Source organism: Haliotis rubra, unplaced genomic scaffold (assembly GCF_003918875.1).
Source record: "Haliotis rubra isolate DU_JTF1 unplaced genomic scaffold, ASM391887v1 Scf708, whole genome shotgun sequence".
Classification (NCBI taxonomy): domain Eukaryota; kingdom Metazoa; phylum Mollusca; class Gastropoda; order Lepetellida; family Haliotidae; genus Haliotis; species Haliotis rubra.
Window position 1 is genome coordinate 534433 of NW_025767422.1, and position 17907 is coordinate 552339.

General features: G+C 44.6%; 1 long non-coding RNA gene across 2 annotated transcripts; it reads right to left on the reverse strand.

Moving 5' to 3' along the window:
• Positions 1 to 15462: 15462 nt before the first annotated feature.
• Positions 15463 to 17560, reverse strand: LOC124259049. Of its 2 annotated transcripts, none has more exons than XR_006893742.1 (3): positions 17426 to 17560; positions 15825 to 15985; positions 15463 to 15503 (listed from the first exon to the last, which is right to left on the reverse strand). It is a non-coding gene; the product is annotated as an uncharacterized LOC124259049 (long non-coding RNA). The 2 variants fall into 2 exon arrangements; XR_006893741.1 differs by lacking the exon at positions 15463 to 15503 and adding an exon at positions 15588 to 15614.
• Between the last annotated feature and the right edge of the window lie 347 nt (positions 17561 to 17907).

Genomic DNA, 17907 nt, shown 5'->3' on the forward strand with positions numbered 1-17907 from the left:
ATGGGATCGGTGGTCAGGGGTTCGATCCACAAAGCGTTCGTAGCACTACGATATTCGTAAGCCTATAATAAACTGTAGAGTTGCGACAGGTCGTAACGTCACGAACTCTTTGTGGACCGGACCCAGGCTCTCTGACTTAGTTGACACATGTCAGCTGCGTAGATCGATGTTCATGCTGTTGGTCACTGGGCAACAAACAAGCAAACACAACGGTATTGGAGGTTTGTTACCATTGCTATTATTGTTGAGTTAATCTAATACTAGATTACAAACAGAAGCGCAGATGTCATCAGTACGTCAGTACGGATTTGTTGATATTCTATATATTACCGATGACTGATCACTACGAGACGATGTATGCAGTTTTGTCGTCCGACTTAAGTACATTACAAAGGCGTGGATGACAAGTGAGCTGTTTTGTGATTGGTTCTTGTACTTTGACAGACAGATGCGGTCACGTGGACTTAAAGTGATTATGCTTCTCGACAACGCTGCAAGTCACAAGTGTGCTTCGCTAACTTTGCGAAATGTGACCTTGCATTTTTTGCCACCAAACACCACGTCACATATTCGACCGATGGATGCAGGAATAATTCGGACATTCAAAGCATAGGCCTACTACAAAAGATCGCTTGTTAGACATTACATCACCTGTGCTGAGGAAGGGCGTGATCAGAAACTGACTGTGAGACAGGCACTTCTCTTTGTGAAAACTAGTTGGGACGAAGTTAGTCCGCAAACAATTAGCAACTGTTAATGACATGTGGATATTATTTCTCATGAAGGTGATTCAGATTCTGTGGATGAAGATGACATTGCGTTGTCGGAATTGAGACTACTCCTTAATGAGTATCCTTCATCGGATGTTGTGAGTGCTGAAGAATACGTCGCCGAAGAAGACAGTGAATCAACATGCGAGCCGCTCACGGACAGCGCAATCATTGACATTGTTCAGCCAACTGATGATTGTGAAGAAGAAGAAGAGGAAAGTACGGAATCCTGGAAGGGACATTGTCGCGTTGTCGCATTGTCGCGTTGTCGCCCTCTCAAATACGAGCAAAATTAACCAAAACGCGACATTTCGCCCATTTGTCGCATTGTCGCGATGTCGCGTGTCGCGTTTTGAATAATATTTATTTTTATTCCTCCAAAGGGCGACACGCGGCATAGCGACAATTTTTAAGGAAAAAATATGTCGCTTTGTCGCGCGTCGCCCTATGTAAGATGTGAAAACAGCCTAAAAATTAACTAAAACGCGACAATGCGACAACGCGACATTTCATCAAAATGTCGCGTTGTCGCATTGTCGAGAGTCGCGTTTATTAATTACGGCAGATTTTATAAACTATCACAAGCATGATTACTTTTCGATGTTTGGAGTGGAGCGGAGCGGAGCGAGTGGGGTGGAGCAGAGGATTGAGTGAGCGGAGAGGGAGCGGGAGAGGGCAGGTGGAGTGAGTGGGCGGAGTGAAGGGTGTGGAATGAGTGAGTGAGTGACTGAGGTGAGTGGAGAGGGAGGGAGGTGAGTGAGTGAGTGGGAGGGCGGGGAGCGGAGTGGAGTGAGGAGGGAGTGGAGCGGGTGGAGAGGAGTGAAGTGGAGTTGAGTTGAGTGATTGAGTGGAGCGCGGAGCGGAGCGGAGTGAGAGAGCGGATGGAGCGGAGAGGAATGAGTGAGTTGAGTAAAGCGGAGTGGAGTGGAATGAGTGAGTGAGTGACTGAGTGAGTGGAGTAGAGAGAGAGGAGTGGGCAGGTGAGTGAGGTGGAGCGGGGCGGAGGAGTGAGTGGATGGAGAGGAGGAGCGGAATGAGTGAGTGGAGCGGAGTGGAGAGGAGAGGAATGAGTGAGTGGGCGGAGTGGTGTGGAATGAGTGAGTGAGTGACTGGTGAGGTGGAGAGGGAGGGGAGGAGGAGGTGAGTGAGTGGAGCGGGGAGCGGGGAGCGGGTGGAGTGAGAGGAGGAGTGGAGCGGGTGGAGAGGAGGAAGTGGAGTTGAGTTGAGTGATTGAGTGGAGCGCGGGAGCGGAGCGGAGTGAGAGAGCGGATGGAGCGGAGAGGAATGAGTGAGTTGAGTAAAGCGGAGTGGAGTGGAATGAGTGAGTGAGTGACTGAGTGAGTGGAGTAGAGAGGAGAGGAGTGGAGCGGAGTGAGTGAGTGGAGCGGGAGCGGAGTGAGTGAGTGGATGGAGAGGAGTGGAGCGGAATGAGTGAGTGGAGCGGAGTGGAGTGGAGAGGAATGAGTGAGTGGAGTGGAGCGAAGTGGTGTGGATCAGAGTAGAGTGGAGCGGAGATGAGAGGAGTGGAGTGGAGTGGGCGATTGCCAGGCGATTTGACCGCTTTTAAAATCATAATCATAACATTCCATTTGTATGGCGTTTTCCCAAGAAGAATATCACGTTCAAAGTCGACCAAAACTGTATTTGAGGTGCTGGATGGTTAAGTGATATTACCATCTCATTCTACCTGGTATCCATCCACTGCTGGCTGAACAAGTTCATCAGCGTCGGACAGGACTGTACCAAGAATCTCTCTGAGGAGCCACACTCCGGAGCATAGTGACCCATTCGTGGACAACACTTGATGTTTCTGCCGATGTGGCCGGAATTTCGCAAATTAATGGGGATTTGTTGTTTTGATTTTACTTGCGCTTATCTCACTTGCCTGTCTGTCTCAATTTCTTATCCGGGTATTAAACGGTTTGTTCCACATGAAACTTTATACTGTGTTGTTGTTGTACATATTACATATGAATTAAGTTCGTGTTGTTCCTCCGTTCCCTGAGTACCGGAAGTTCTGTTGTCAGTTTTCTTCCTAACATGTTTCTTAACGGGATGCGACGCGAGTTATGATTTAAAGGGGGAATACTCTCCACTGTTTGATGCCTTAATCTCCCCGGTCGTGTGTCATATGGTCATACCGTGATGTGTAATTCAGCTATGTGTAGACTGATACTCGCCATAAAGTTCATGTAGCAGGCAATCAATATGGCGCGTGTGGGGACTTCAATCTAAATAGCTGGGACTGCCATATTTCCGAGTGTATAACTACCAGGCAAAGAAAGTTACCACCGTCTTCACTTGACAAAAAAATCGACACAAAGACGTAAGTGAGATTTATGATAATTATTTTACAAACAGAAGTCATTTTCCAATAATTTGACTGAAAATTCATTGTAAATCTTTCTTGCATTTGCCGCAATTCATTAAGAAAGTGTCAAGGGGTCAAAATTACAATTACACAAATCAAGTGTAATGAGACATGTAATGAGACAGGAGTCAGGGGACACGTCATCAGTAGCGAGTGTGACCACCCTTGGCATCCATACACGCCAACATATACGTCTCCTCATTGACGTCGTCTGTCGGCGGATGACGACAGCAGGAATCCTGTTCCATAAGTCCAAGAGAGTCTGTACAAGTTCCTGTCGGTTCGCTGGAGGTACACGCTCTCTCAGCAGACGATCAAATGATCCCAGAGGTGTTCAATGGGGTTAATGTCTGGAGAACGCACTGGCCAAGACAATACGTTGACGTTAACGCTGTGCAGGTATTCTCGAGCAATTCTGGCGGTGTGGGGTTTTGCGTTGTCCTGCTGCAAAATGACTCCTCTTGGCTGTTGTCGAATACAGGGCACCGCAAAAGGTATCAACACTTCACCCCTGTATCGGTGGTCATTCAGGTTTCCTCGTATGATAACCTCTTTTTGTCCTCTGGGCACAAATGCCGCCCCGTACCATGACGCCTCCTCAATCGAATGGATGAACTTATTGAACGCAGTTTGGCGCCACTCGCTCTCCTCTACGTTGAAAACCTCGAACTCTGCTATCGTTTCTGAACAGGCTGAACAGACCTTCATGTCTTAAGAGCACTCACTCTCCCAGTAACGTTCGTGCCAATTGCAGTGTGCGTTGACGGTGTAGGCCATTCCACGAAAGGGACGGTAGGCTCGTATACCAGCCATACCAAGGTCTGTTCGTCTGCCGATGGCGTATCCTAGTGCTGTCGTCGCCGTCACGAATCTGTTCCGGGGGTGGATCTGCCGGATATAGCGGTCTTTTGCCGGTGCCGTGACTCTTGGTGTTCCCGATCTTGGGCTGTCTTGGGTCTGCCTGTTTGCTGGTAGCGGTGTATCAATTTACTGATGGTGGATTGGCCACAGTGAGAGTCAAATACTACATGTATGACTACTGCAACCACTCATGAGCTACAGTCATTGCACATAAGTATTCGTCACTGTGCATAATTTCCATAGACTTACATGTTAATTTGGTGCAACTAGAAAATTGTCTTTAATTTATTTTTCGTTTGATCTCGTTCATAGTTTGCACTTGTTGAATCATCTCAGCTGCAAAGACATAATTTCCGTTTTATTTTCCATTCAGTATTTCAATAATGACCACACTTTGATTGATGCGTGTCATGGTTATGACATTTTTAACATGGCGGTCTATGGGAAAAGAATACACAATGTTGTATATTTGTTGCTCATGTAACTACACTGCAGAAAATACTTGAAGGAACATTACATGGAAATTATGTTTCTGTGGCTAAGATGATTTCCTAACAACCTGCCAAGTTTGACAACCAAATAACGAAAACTGAATTAATGAAAATTATAACAGCTACAGTAAAATAACATGCAAGTCTATGACAATTTTCCCGATTGACGAATACTTATGTCCCATGTCTGTAGCTGTGTAAACTGCCAGTGTATGGACCCGTGAAGATCCGGGTTATGCTAGGGTTACACAATGTTCCACGGCAGCCCCGTTTCGATGAAACGGGGACAAAACGGGATGCTGCCCGTTTTGACCCTGTTCAGACGGCAAGCTTAGGTTGTATGGTAGCCGATTCGTCCCGTTCTATCACGACGCATCCAGGCGTGTGACGGTTTACAGGGCAGGCGAGATACGGCACGTTGCGTTCTATGGTATTCCCTCTCTGCAGCTGATGCTGGCCTTCTCGATGTATGCCTTCAGCAAACAGACAAACACAAAATCTTCTTCATCTTTGCGGTTCATGCTGCTCTTGTGGCTCAGGATACAATGGCCGCTATTGCTTGTGAGGCCTTATTTTTATACCGTGGGCACAAACATGGTCCAAAGCTGGCCGGCGTCCACGTTTCATCCGTTGAAAGTCTTGACAGAACGCACAAAACGTGTCAAAACCTTGATCAAAACGTGAGATACGTGAGGGAACCCATCAGAACGCGACAGGACAGGAGGAAACATAATGGCATCTGTAGTGGACTGCTGGCCTAACCGTAGAGCGCCTTTAAGCTTCCAGGACTCAGGATACCGTGATAAACCGTGAGAAAACTCGGCAGGACCTAACAAAACTTGACTTTGGAGGAAAGAAATGGCCCAAATCGCACGGCGCACTACGTTTCGGAGAAACGGGGCTGCCGCGGCCGCCAGGAACATAGCGTAACCCCAGCATTATAATTGGTCGTCAGCAACCCATGTTTGTCGTAAGAGGCGACTAACGACTAAGGTGGTCAGACTCGATGACTTTGCTGGCGCAAGTCATCGTATTCCAATTGCGTTGATCCTCATGCTGTTGAAGTCTGAATTGTCTGGTCCAGACTCAATATTGCTGAGTGCGTCGCTAAACAACCAATCAACCATTAGGATGTATTCAATCAATGCAGTACGGCGGGTAGCTCATGCGGTACACAGCAAGTGACAAATGTCTCGCCATATAGCTGGAATATTGCTAAGTGCGGCGTTAAGCAACAAACATACGAGATGCAAATGGATACCGTGGTAACATGAAGCAGTCTTTGGTACATCTTGTTTGCTGACATGCTACATGTATGTGTACGACAGCTCTCTAGGAATTACTATTCACAGGACCAGGTATGCCACAAATGCAAACCATATAGTTTCTGGCAATTGTTAACCCATTTCCTGAAATCATGCATATTTCGAGGCCAAATATATTTTTCATTGTTTATTAAAATCCAGTTTTCATCATTTCAAGCCGTCGCTGACATTCTCCTTTTAATTTAAGTCAGCTGGTTTGTATATAAATGTGAATCAAAAACAAATAATGTCAAGAATAGAAAATAAATCTATAATTCATATTTTGTGTGAACAAAGCCACAATATGTAACATGTTATACGGGGGAGTACTATGCAGTACTTGACGTCAAACAATGCAAAATGTTGTATACTGGAAGCAAATGTTGAAATATGCTTCATCTGTCACACAATCATGTTTGATGCCACTTGTCTCATATTCGATAATACAGTCATGTGTTGGTGCTTGCTGCCTGAAAACCGACACAATTCTGCATATCCAGTAATATATACCGACAAAACAAACACAGAGGCATGGAGACCTGAAGTCTCTGGGCAATGGGCAAGTAATAAAACATATAAGTGTTATCATTAACGTAGCGTACAAACTAGTAAGCATGAATATTTTGATAAAACAAACTGTAGGGTAAACCACGATGCTGCACTGGCGTTTGGGCTAACGTGCCACCGGGTGTTCTGGAGATTACTAATGAAGCTTTTGGGCCCCGCTGAAGCTCCTAGGGTGCCGGAGCTTTTACCATCATGCATTTTGACCAACTGTGGCACCAGAGTTTACCATTTTGCATTTTGGCCAATTGTAGTACCTCGGTTACCAGAGCCTTCCATCATGCATTTTGGATACGTGGGTAACCGGCGCCTAACATCTTTTTCATTTGGTCCAACTGTGGCAAGAGAGTTTACCATATTGTATTTGGGCCCATTGTAGTGCCTCGGTTGCCTTTCATTATGCATTTTGGATATGTGGGTAACCGGCGCCTAACATCTTTCTCATCTGGACCAACTGTGGCACCAGAGTTTACCATTTTGCAGTTTGGCCAATTGTAGTACCTCGGTTACCAGAGCCTTCCATCATGCATTTCGGATACGTTGGTAACCGGCGCCTAACATCTTTTTCATTTGGTCCAACTGTGGCAAGAGAGTTTACCATATTGTATTTGGGCCCATTGTAGTGCCTCGGTTGCCTTTCATTATGCATTTTGGATAAGTGGGTAACCGGCGCCTAACATCTTTCTCATCTGGACCAACTGTGGCACCAGAGTTTACCATTTTGCAGTTTGGCAAATTGTAGTACCTCGGTTACCAGAGCCTTCCATCATGCATTTTAGATACGTGGGTAACCGGCGCCTAACATCTTTCTCATCTGGACCAATTGTGGCACCAGAGTTTACCATTTTGTATTTGGGCCCATTGTTACCAAAGGTTACCAAAGCCTACCATCATGCATTTTAGGCACAGGGGAACTGGAGTCTGCTATCATAATTTTCCATTTTGGTAAACTGCAGTACCAGAGTTTACCATCATGCATTTGGGCGAAGCGTGGCACCTTGGATACTGTAATACTTACTGTGATGCTTACTGAGCTTACTATGATGCATTTGAGACACACGTGCCACCTTATGCTCAAGGTTAGCTTGTGTTGCCTGGAGACATATAGCACTGAACTATTTGGTTTAAGCTAGGATTACTGGCATATGAACAAGTCAAATACTGCCCTAATACTGCTAATCTATGGAATAAGGAAGCGTGGAAGGTTGTACTACCACGTGTAATTATGAACGTGGACTCTTTAGGTGAGTTTCACGCTGTAGGACCCTCTGACATCCCCGAGCTGCTCCGACTCCAGACCAAAGCTGGCCTCTCTCTTCTTCTGGGTTCGAGGAAAGACTGTAGGGCACATCTTGATCGTCTTCTTCCAAGTCTGTCCAGGAGAGATCCTTCTGAAAACAGCATGAGCGAGCCAGTCAGTGACGTGTTCAATGTGAGTCCGTCAGTGTTAGTCCCTTATTTGGTCAATGTTAGAGGCTCAGGCAATGTTAGTGGGTCAGGGCAAAAAGGTGAGACGATAGAGGGTCTTTCAATGTCAGTCTGAAAATTGGTCAGTGTGAGTCGATAGCGGGTCTTTCAATGTGAATTTGTGGATAGGTCAATGTGTGTCGATAGCGGGTCTTTCAATGTGAGTTTGTGAATAGGTCAACGTGTGTCGATATAATGTGTGTCTATATAATGTGCGTGAGAGTATATGTATCAAAGACCAAGAAATTATTGAATCTGGGCCAGTTAGTCCAGTGACAAAATCTGACCCCATTTCAATCGGCGCTTCACGCATGAGGTATTTCCGTCCCGAACCCTAACAAAAGTTGGGGTTTAAAATTAAGAAAGAATTAAATATTACTGACCCTATTGTGATTTTGTCCATCAGTGGTGCCACCGTTTTCATGTTGCCTTCAATCTCCACCTCGCATTTGGTCATCGAGACGGGGAGCGGGTTGGTGAAGGAGATGTCCACCTCTGTTGCCTCCCCGGCTTTAACAGTGGAAGGACCCTACATAACACAGGACATGAAACAGTATATATATACATATATATTGATGGGAGCGGGTTGGTGAAGTAGATGTCCACCTCTACTGTCTCCCCGGCTTTAACAGTGGAAGGACCCTATATAACACAGGACATGAGACAGTATATATACATATATATTGATGGGAGCCGTTTGGTGGAGGAGATGTCCACCTCTACTGTCTCCCCGGCTTTAACAGTGGAAGGACCCTATATAACACAGGACATGAGGCAGTATATATACATATATATTGATGGGAGCCGGTTGGTGAAGGAGATGTCCACCTCTACTGTCTCCCTGGCTTTAACAGTGGAAGGACCCTATATAACACAGGACATGAGACAGTATATATACATATATATTGATGGGAGCCGGTTGGTGAAGGAGATGTCCACCTCTACTGTCTCCCCGGCTTTAACAGTGGAAGGACCCTATATAACACAGGACATGAGACAGTATATAAACATATATATTGTTGGGAGCGGGTTGGTGAAGGAAATGTCTACCTCTACTGTCTCCCCGGCTTTAACAGTGGAAAGATCCTATATAACACAGGACATGAGACAGTATATAAACATATATATTGATGGGAGCGGGTTGGTGGTGAAGGAGATGTGCACCTCTACTGTCTCCCCGGCTTTAACAGTGGAAGGACCCTATATAACACAGGACATGAGACAGTATATAAACATATATATTGATGGGAGCGGGTTGGTGAAGGAGATGTCTACCTCTATTGTCTCCCCGGCTTTAACAGTGGAAGGACCCTATATAACACAGGACATGAGACAGTATATAAACATATATATTGATGGGAGCGGGTTGGTGAAGGAGATGTGCATCTCTACTGTCTCCCCGGCTTTAACAGTGGAAGGACCCTATATAACACAGGACATGAGACAGTATATAAACATATATATTGATGGGAGCGGGTTGGTGAAGGAGATGTGCACCTCTACTGTCTCCCCGGCTTTAACAGTGGAAGGACCCTATATAACACAGGACATGATACAGTATATAAACATATATATTGATGGGAGCGGGTTGGTGAAGGAGATGTCCACCTCTATTGTCTCCCCGGCGTTAACAGTGGAAGGACCCTATATAACACAGGACATGAGACAGTATATAAACATATATATTGATGGGAGCGGGTTGGTGAAGGAGATGTGCACCTCTACTGTCTCCCCGGCTTTAACAGTGGAAGGACCCTATATAACACAGGACATGAGACAGTATATAAACATATATATTGATGGGAGCGGGTTGGTGAAGGAGATGTGCACCTCTACAGTCTCCCTGGCTTTAACAGTGGAAGGACCCTATATAACACAGGACATGAGACAGTATATAAACATATATATTGATGGGAGCGGGTTGGTGAAGGAGATGTGCACCTCTACTGTCTCCCCGGCTTTAACAGTGGAAGGACCCTATATAACACAGGACATGAGACAGTATATAAACATATATATTGATGGGAGCGGGTTGGTGAAGGAGATGTGCACCTCTACAGTCTCCCTGGCTTTAACAGTGGAAGGACCCTATATAACACAGGACATGAGACAGTATATAAACATATATATTGATGGGAGCCGTTTGGTGAAGGAGATGTCCACCTCTACTGTCTCCCCGGCTTTAACAGAGGAAGGACCCTATATTACACAGGACATGAGACAGTATATAAACATATATATTGATGGGAGCGGGTTGGTGAAGGAGATGTGCACCTCTACAGTCTCCCTGGCTTTAACAGTGGAAGGACCCTATATAACACAGGACATGAGACAGTATATAAACATATATATTGATGGGAGCGGGTTGGTGAAGGAAATGTCCACCTCTATTGTCTCCCCGGCTTTAACAGTGGAAGGATCCCATATAACACAGGACATGAGACAGTATATTTACATATATATTGATGGGAGCGGGTTGGTGAAGAAGATGTCCACCTCTATTGTCTCCCCGGCTTTAACAGTGGAAGGACCCTATATAACACAGGACATGAGACAGTATATATACATATATATTGATGGGAGCCGGTTGGTGAAGGAGATGTCCACCTCTACTGTCTCCCCGGCTTTAACAGTGGAAGGACCCTATATAACACAGGACATGAGACAGTATATAAACATATATATTGTTGGGAGCGGGTTGGTGAAGGAAATGTCTACCTCTACTGTCTCCCCGGCTTTAACAGTGGAAAGATCCTATATAACACAGGACATGAGACAGTATATAAACATATATATTGATGGGAGCGGGTTGGTGAAGGAGATGTGCACCTCTACTGTCTCCCCGGCTTTAACAGTGGAAGGACCCTATATAACACAGGACATGAGACAGTATATAAACATATATATTGATGGGAGCGGGTTGGTGAAGGAGATGTCTACCTCTATTGTCTCCCCGGCTTTAACACTGGAAGGACCCTATATAACACAGGACATGAGACAGTATATAAACATATATATTGATGGGAGCGGGTTAGTGAAGGAGATGTGCATCTCTACTGTCTCCCCTGGCTTTAACAGTGGAAGGACCCTATATAACACAGGACATGAGACAGTATATAAACATATATATTGATGGGAGCAGGTTGGTGTGAGAGGAGATGTGCACCTCTACTGTCTCCCGGCTTTAACAGTGGAAGGACCCTATATAACACAGGACATGATACAGTATATAAACATATATATTGATGGGAGCGGGTTGGTGAAGGAGATGTCCACCTCTATTGTCTCCCCGGCGTTAACAGTGGAAGGACCCTATATAACACAGGACATGAGACAGTATATAAACATATATATTGATGGGAGCGGGTTGGTGAAGGAGATGTGCACCTCTACTGTCTCCCCGGCTTTAACAGTGGAAGGACCCTATATAACACAGGACATGAGACAGTATATATAAACATATATATTGATGGGAGCGGGTTGGTGAAGGAGATGCACCTCTACAGTCTCCCTGGCTTTAACAGTGGAAGGACCCTATATAACACAGGACATGAGACAGTATATAAACATATATATTGATGGGAGCGGGTTGGTGAAGGAGATGTGCACCTCTACTGTCTCCCCGGCTTTAACAGTGGAAGGACCCTATATAACACAGGACATGAGACAGTATATAAACATATATATTGATGGGAGCGGGTTGGTGAAGGAGATGTGCACCTCTACAGTCTCCCCTGGCTTTAACAGTGGAAGGACCCTATATAACACAGGACATGAGACAGTATATAAACATATATATTGATGGGAGCGGGTTGGTGAAGGAGATGTCCACCTCTACTGTCTCCCCGGCTTTAACAGAGGAAGGACCCTATATTACACAGGACATGAGACAGTATATAAACATATATATTGATGGGAGCGGGTTGGTGAAGGAGATGTGCACCTCTACAGTCTCCCTGGCTTTAACAGTGGAAGGACCCTATATAACACAGGACATGAGACAGTATATAAACATATATATTGATGGGAGCGGGTTGGTGAAGGAAATGTCCACCTCTATTGTCTCCCCGGCTTTAACAGTGGAAGGATCCCATATAACACAGGACATGAGACAGTATATTTACATATATATTGATGGGAGCGGGTTGGTGAAGAAGATGTCCACCTCTATTGTCTCCCCGGCTTTAACAGTGGAAGGACCCTATATAACACAGGACATGAGACAGTATATAAACATATATATTGTTGGGAGCGGGTTGGTGAAGAAGATGTGCACCTCTACTGTCTCCCCGGCTTTAACAGTGGAAGGACCCTATATAACACAGGACATGAGACAGTATAGATACATATATATTGATGGGAGCCGGTTGGTGAAGGAGATGTGCGCCTCTACTGTCTTCAGTGGAAGGACCCTATATAACACACGACATGAGACAGTATATAAACATATATATTGATGGGAGCGGGCTGGTGAAGGAGATGTGCACCTCTACTGTCTTCAGTGGAAGGACCCTATATAACACAGGACAGGAGGCAGTATATATACACATATATTGATTAGAGCGGGTTGGTGAAGGAGATGTCCACCTCTATTGTCTCCCCGGCTTTAACAGTGGAAGGACCCTATATAACACAGGACATGAGACAGTATATATACATATATATTGTTGGGAGCGGGTTGGTGAAGGAAATGTCTACCTCTACTGTCTCCCCGGCTTTAACAGTGGAAAGATCTTATATAACACAGGACATGAGACAGTATAGATACATATATATTGATGGGAGCCGGTTGGTGAAGGAGATGTCTACCTTTATTGTTTCCCCGGCTTTAACAGAGGAAGGACCCTATATAACACAGGACATGAGACAGTATATTTACATATATATTGATGGGAGCGGGTTGGTGAAGGGTATGTCCACCTCTACTGTCTCCCTGGCTTTAACAGAGGAAGGACCCTATATAACACAGGACATGAGACAGTATATATACATATATATTGATGGGAGCGGGTTGGTGAAGGAGATGTCCACCTCTACTGTCTCCCTGGCTTTAACAGTGGAAGGACCCTATATAACACAGGACATGAGACAGTATATATACATATATATTGATGGGAGCGGGTTGGTGAAGGAGATGTCTACCTCTACTGTCTCCCCGGCTTTAACAGTGGAAGGACCCTATATAACACAGGACATGAGACAGTATAGATACATATATATTGATGGGAGCCGGTTGGTGAAGGAGATGTGCGCCTCTACTGTCTTCAGTGGAAGGACCCTATATAACACAGGACATGAGACAGTATATAAACATATATATTGATGGGAGCGGGTTGGTGAAGGAGATGTGCACCTCTACTGTCTTCAGTGGAAGGACCCTATATAACACAGGACAGGAGGCAGTATATATACACATATATTGATGAGAGCGGGTTGGTGAAGGAGATGTCCACCTCTATTGTCTCCCCGGCTTTAACAGTGGAAGGACCCTATATAACACAGGACATGAGACAGTATATATACATATATATTGTTGGGAGCGGGTTGGTGAAGGAAATGTCTACCTCTACTGTCTCCCCGGCTTTAACAGTGGAAAGATCTTATATAACACAGGACATGAGACAGTATAGATACATATATATTGATGGGAGCCGGTTGGTGAAGGAGATGTCTACCTTTATTGTCTCCCCGGCTTTAACAGAGGAAGGACCCTATATAACACAGGACATGAGACAGTATATATACATATATATTGATGGGAGCGGGTTGGTGAAGGAGATGTCCACCTCTACTGTCTCCCTGGCTTTAACAGTGGAAGGACCCTATATAACACAGGACATGAGACAGTATATATACATATATATTGATGGGAGCGGGTTGGTGAAGGAGATGTCTACCTCTACTGTCTCCCCGGCTTTAACAGTGGAAGGACCCTATATAACACAGGACATGAGACAGTATATTTACATATATATTGATGGGAGCCGGTTGGTGAAGGAGATGTCCACCTCTATTGTCTCCAGTGGAAGGACCCTATATAACACAGGACATGAGGCAGTATATATTCATATATATTGATGGGAGCCGGTTGGTGAAGGAGATGTCCACCTCTACTGTCTCCCCAGCTTTTAACAGTGGAAGGACCCTATATAACACAGGACATGAGACAGTATAGATACATATATATTGATGGGAGCCGGTTGGTGAAGGAGATGTGCACCTCTACTGTCTTCAGTGGAAGGACCCTATATAACACAGGACAGGAGGCAGTATATATACACATATATTGATGAGAGCGGGTTGGTGAAGGAGATGTCCACCTCTATTGTCTCCCCGGCTTTAACAGTGGAAGGACCCTATATAACACAGGACATGAGACAGTATATATACATATATATTGTTGGGAGCGGGTTGGTGAAGGAAATGTCTACCTCTACTGTCTCCCCGGCTTTAACAGTGGAAAGATCTTATATAACACAGGACATGAGACAGTATAGATACATATATATTGTTGGGAGCGGGTTGATGAAGGAGATGTCCACTTCTGCTGCCTCCCCGGCTTTAACAGTGGAAGGACCCTATATAACACAGGACATGAGGCAGTATATATTCATATATATTGATGAGAGCGGGTTGGTGAAGGAGATGTCCACGTCTACTGTCTCCCCGGCTTTAACAGTGGGAGGACCCTATATAACACAGGACATGAGACAGTATATAAACATATATATTGATGGGAGCGGGTTGGTGAAGGAGATGTCCACCTCTACTGTCTCCCCGGCTTTAACAGTGGAAGGACCCTATATAACACAGGACATGAGACAGTATATAAACATATATATTGATGGGAGCAGGTTGGTGAAGGAGATGTGCACCTCTACAGTCTCCCTGGCTTTAACAGTGGAAGGACCCTATATAACACAGGACATGAGACAGTATATAAACATATATATTGATGGGAGCGGGTTGGTGAAGGAGATGTCCACCTCTACTGTCTCCCGGCTTTAACAGAGGAAGGACCCTATATTACACAGGACATGAGACAGTATATAAACATATATATTGATGGGAGCGGGTTGGTGAAGGAGATGTGCACCTCTACAGTCTCCCTGGCTTTAACAGTGGAAGGACCCTATATAACACAGGACATGAGACAGTATATAAACATATATATTGATGGGAGCGGGTTGGTGAAGGAAATGTCCACCTCTATTGTCTCCCCGGCTTTAACAGTGGAAGGATCCCATATAACACAGGACATGAGACAGTATATATACATATATATTGATGGGAGCGGGTTGGTGAAGGAGATGTCCACCTCTACTGTCTCCCCGGCTTTAACAGTGGAAGGACCCTATATAACACAGGACATGAGACAGTATATATACATATATATTGATGGGAGCGGGTTGGTGAAGGAGATGTCTACCTCTACTGTCTCCCAGCTTTAACAGTGGAAGGACCCTATATAACACAGGACATGAGACAGTATATTTACATATATATTGATGGGAGCGGGTTGGTGAAGGAGATGTCCACCTCTATTGTCTCCAGTGGAAGGACCCTATATAACACAGGACATGAGGCAGTATATATTCATATATATTGATGGGAGCCGGTTGGTGAAGGAGATGTCCACCTCTACTGTCTCCCCGGCTTTAACAGTGGAAGGACCCTATATAACACAGGACATGAGGCAGTATATATACATATATATTGATGGGAGCGGGTTGATGAAGGAGATGTCCACTTCTGCTGCCTCCCCGGCTTTAACAGTGGAAGGACCCTATATAACACAGGACATGAGGCAGTATATATTCATATATATTGATGAGAGCGGGTTGGTGAAGGAGATGTCCACGTCTACTGTCTCCCCGGCTTTAACAGTGGGAGGACCCTATATAACACAGCATGTGAATTTCACATTAGAAACACATTTCCAGAACTACTACCGTTGTCTATTAACGGTCTTATATATCAATCAATGAAATCCCACCTTTATAACAAGGTCGGGGCGGCGCAGCTGAACGTTGTAGAGTTGTGTGAACAGACTTCCGGTTTCCTTGACCTTCGTTAAAACCTGGATCTGGAAGTTGAAGCCTTCCTGTGGGCGCATCATTGCTTGCTGGGGTGACACACTCAAGGTGAAAGTCTGGCCTGTAAACACAATACCCAGTGGGTCATGTTCCACACAGGTATCGTAGAGCTTTCGCTCGTTTGATACCAAATCATTAACGCGTTAAATAAAAATGGTATTCCACGGAAGATCGATTAGTATCGTCTATTTATGTCTCACGAATATGACCACAATGGTACACCTACTCTCCACCGCCTGTGATAGCTTAGTAGAATCTACTTCTAGTGTCTTCTGTGTTAACATTGTTGCCTCTTCACACCTGCCTGTAATGAATACGATATATGTCTCCCGTTGCTACAACGTTAAATCAACTCCACCGTATGTAATACGTATGAGGATTACTAAACGACCTTCCGTGTAATCCCATTTTTATTAAACGGGTAAATGATTTGGTATCAAACGAGCGAAAGCGACTTTGAAACACAATCATTCACGACTTTAATAAAAATGGTATTTCACGGAAGCGAGTTTGGTATTCTGTTTTTTCTCTCCAACATAAACTGATAGAAACTGCCTACAGTGTGATGACTCTCAGCTTTCCGCGAGTCAAGCAAACTCTAATACCATTGTGACAGAGGTATTAACATTGTGACCTCATAACTGTACCATTATGACGTTATTACACTAGTGTAATATTGTCGTAAAGTTATTACACTGCAGTATCTTGCACGGGCGAGTAATAAGTCAGTTTATTATTTAAGCATATTTTTCCGGCTACCTGATTGGTCTAGAGGGTCACTGTCGACAGAAAAGCATATTGACTCCCACCCAGGTCCGACCAAAAGTATTATTGTCTTGAGGTTTTTTTCGGTAATTACATAATAAAACAATTATGGACTGGGGAATTCGATCAATACCTGTTTTTATGGACCCACGAAAGGCAATATTGATCTCGGTCTTCGTTCTCTGTCAATATTGCTTTTCGTGGGTCCCTAAATAGAGAATACTACACGAGGTCTTATTACATACGAAATAATACGAAACGAGTGTCCTTCCTATGGTATCTGACCGAGCGAAATGCATTTAAGTTGTAGAGTGAATGAATTCACGTGTTTGTTATGAATGAAAAAATAGTTACGTCAGAATGTGACCTAATTGAAAGGTCATCGGTTATCCAATCAAATCGTTAGAATCTCAGGTCAAGTCGTTACGACACAGGTCAACGCGATGTGACACTCGTGTGACGTACGATATTAGTATGCAACTACCCATACGTTGGCCACGTGAGTAATAATTAAGAATATTTCACTCATATATGACGACGTCCATGCGTGTATGTGTGGCGTCTTGTACTTGCCCTGACCATTAATGCCGAGCGCCCGGCAGACTACATACAAGTACCATATGTTAACGTTACCAATACGTTGACCTCGTGGAGTAATAAAACAGGTATTTGACCTCATCACCAGTCTATAATTGTATAATATATCACGTCTCTTACGACTCAATGTTACACCTACTTTGCCCTGCTTGTAATGTCTCCATCTTTTCAGACTGGGCAGCCGTCCCCGTCGTGACGCCGTGGTAGGTACTGTGAAAGATGTCGATAAACAAGGTAACGGTGCGGGCCACGTTGTCGTTGTTGCGGGCGTGTATCTTTACCGAAGCCCATTCCCACCATGACATCGACATTGTCCATACTCAGTCCAATGGCCTGAGTTAAGAAATTGAAAATATAACCTCCTTGGTTAAAACGTTCACCATATATAAGAATCAACAGAACGTTTTAACCCATCAAGCCTGTCCATAGCACCATGTGTTACAATACGAATATGTATAGACTAACATCTAGTCTCTGAAGTGAACATATTTCACAGAGAATTTCAAAATTAAAATAATTACAATTAAAAGAAGCCCATAGACTTCCTCCATTATCAGAAACCGTGGTAATCTGGACTTGCCACACATTCTAGACTTGCATGTGCTGGATTGGGGATATGTG